The following is a 3485-nucleotide window of genomic DNA, read 5'->3' on the forward strand; positions in this document are numbered from 1 at the left end:
GATACATTGAGAAAGAACCGTGGTGTTCTTGGAATTTAAGAGCTTAAGACGGTGTTAGAGGAGTTTAAGATTTTCATCCTAATCGAACGACGGTCAAATCCTCATTCATTTCTTTAATATCTTTGTCTAAATAGAGTATTCAATGTTAATCAATGATGGTCAAATATGTATTAATCTTAATTCTGAGTAATTAATAAACTCCTATTTATGATATTATGTTCTTTGACATATTAAGTAATGACACATGTGAATAGTGTCAAAGTCTTGGTATATTGGGAGCATAGTAAAATAAATAGCCAGGAATATTAATTTACAAGATGAAATTCATTCCTTCATAATGAAGTAGATGGACGGTTCCCATAAGTGTTGATTCGGGACTTGAATAATAAGAGCGCTCAATTTTATGATTGGATCATAAAATATATTATTCATTAGAGGATCAATGGTACTTATGGAGAAAGATATAATTAAAGAGGTTAACGGAAAATACCTAGCTTTAATTATGAACCGTTTATGGAGGATTAATTCGTATGTAGTGACTATATCAATGGATAACACAAATTTCGTGAACATAATTGTTTTATTATTTTGAGAGTGCAATTTCAAATTTATAGTGGAGTAATTTAGAATTAATAATTTTGACATATTAATTAAGGTGTTAATTAATTGTCAAAATCATTAGAACTTAAAATCATAATGTCTATAGTTCCTCTCAATGGCTCCATAAGATTAATGTGAATTGAATATATCATATTGGGTTATGATTATTAATATAGAATTGAGAATTCTAAATACACATATTAATTAATTTGATTAATTAATATTAAAATTAATTTAAAATTGTTTTAAATTAATATGGATGAATTTAAAGAGAATTTTTTTTTCTCCACGTTTCCTTCTCTCCTCCTCGTTAATATATATATATATATATATATGGAAGGAAACGTGCATGTGCACGTTTCCTCAAAAAAAAAAAAAAAAAAAGAAAAGGGAGTGGGAGGAAACGTGTTGTTGCACGTTTCCTCACCTGAGGAAATGGAGTAAATGTGCGGTTGCACATTTACTCAAAATGGGGATGAATTCTGTTGATAAGAGTAGGAACGATAAAAAGTGTTTTTTTTTTTTTTTTTTTTTTCGAGTGAACAGAAAGAAAAAGAAAAGAACGGGAGAACAAAAGAAAACCAAAGAAAATTTCTTGAGTGCCATCATATACTTTTGAGAAAAGTGAGTGATAACTATAGGTGGCTTCCCTATTCATCCATCTCATGTGTTGAGAAACCCATCAGAATGCCCACACGTTCGAGTTCACGTTAATCCGGAGATACATTGAGAAAGAACCGTGGTGTTCTTGGAATTTAAGAGCTTAAGACGGTGTTAGAGGAGTTTAAGATTTTCATCCTAATCGAACGACGGTCAAATCCTCATTCATTTCTTTAATATCTTTGTAGTTAAATTAACATGAAATAATGATCGCATTAAATTTTGATTTATGTGATTCGATCGATACCACGCTTCCGCACAATTTTTTTTGAAAATCCGGTTGGAGAAACCAACAATTATATTGATTCCTGTTTTACAATTGATCTAATCAAAATAAAATAGCAAAAACTAATTCCATGGAACCGAAAAAATTTACGACCAATCCATTCGCATAAAACATAACCAGCACACAATAATTATACATCATATGCAAAAGTGCCTACCCTTTAAACATCTAAGAATTATCACATAGTTGAAACTCTTCCATGATGATCCTCTTGCGTTAAGAGAATAATAAATTACATATTGATTCCTATTTTATAATTGATCTAATCAAAATAAAATAGCAAAAATTAATTCCATGGAACCGGAAAAATTTACGACAAATCCATTCGCATAAAACATAACCATCACACAATAATTATACATCATATGCAAAAGTGCCTACCCTTTAAACATCTAAGAATTATCACATAATTTACACGTTAAATTAGCATGAAATAAAAACCGCTCTGATACCAATTGTTGGTTTCGAACACCACGATTCTTTCTCAATGTATCTCCGGATTAACGTGAACTCGAACGTGTGGGCGTTCTGATGGGTTTCTCAACACATGAGATGGATGAATAGGGAAACCACCTATAGTTATCACTCCCTTTTGTCAAAAGTATATGATGGCACTCAAGAAATTTTCTTTGGTTTTCTTTTGTTCTCCCGTTCTTTTCTTTTTCTTTCTTTCTATTCTCTCTTTCTTTTCTTTTTCTTTCTTTCTGTTCTCTCTTGAAAAAAAAACTTTTTTTTTTTCGTTCCTCCTCTTATCAACAGAATTCATCCCCATTTTGAGTAAATGTGCAACCGCACATTTACTCCATTTCCTCAGGTGAGGAAACGTGCAACAACATGTTTCCTCCCACTCCCTAACTCGAACATGTGGGCGTTCTAATGAGTTTCTTAACACATGAGATGGATGAATAGGAAAGCCACTTATAGTTATTACTCACTTTTCTCAAAAGTATATGATGGCACTCAAGAAATTTTCTTTGGTTTTCTTTTTCTTTCTTTCTGTTCTCTCTAGAAAAAAAAAACTTTTCTTTTCATTTCTCACTTAACCCCAGAATTCATCCCCTTATTGAGTAAATGTGCAACCGCACATTTACTCCATTTCCTCAGGTGAGGAAACGTGCAACAACACGTTTCCTCCCACTCCCTTTTCCTTTTTTTTTTGTTTGTTTTGAGAAAACGTGCACATGCACGTTTCCTTCCTTTTATATATATATTAACGAGGGGGAAGGAAACGTGGAGAAAAAAAATCTCTCTAAATTCATCCATATTAATTTAAAACAATTTTAAATTAATTTTAATATTAATTAATCAAATTAATTAATATGTGTGTATTTAGAATTCTCAATTCTATATTAATAATCATAACCCAATATGATATATTCAGTTCACATTAATCTTATGGAGCCATTGAGAGGAACTATGGACATTATAATTTTAAGCTCCAATAATTTTGACAATTAATTAACACCTTAATTAATATGTCAAAATTATAAATTCTAAATTACTCCACTATAAATTTGGAATTGTACTATCAAAATAATAAAACAATTATGTTAACGAAATTTGTGTTGTCCATTGATATAGTCACTACATACGAATTAATCCTCCATAAACGGTTCATAATAAAGCTATGTATTTTCCGTTAACCTCTTTAATTATATCTTTCTCCATAAGTACCATTGATCCTCTAATGAATAATATATTTTATGATCCAATCATAAAATTGAGCGCTCTTATTATTCAGTCCCGAATCAACACTTATGAGAACCGTCCATCTACTTCATTATGAAGGAATGGATTTCATCTTGTAAATTAATATTCCCGTCTATTTATTTTACTATGCTCCCAATATACCAAGACTTTGACACTATTCACATGTGTCATTACTCAATATGTCAAAGAACATAATATCATAAATAGGAGTTTATTAATTACTCAGAAT

The sequence above is a fragment of the Morus notabilis genome, unplaced genomic scaffold (genome assembly GCF_000414095.1).
Source record: "Morus notabilis unplaced genomic scaffold, ASM41409v2 Scaffold78, whole genome shotgun sequence".
Taxonomy (NCBI): Eukaryota; Viridiplantae; Streptophyta; class Magnoliopsida; order Rosales; family Moraceae; genus Morus; species Morus notabilis.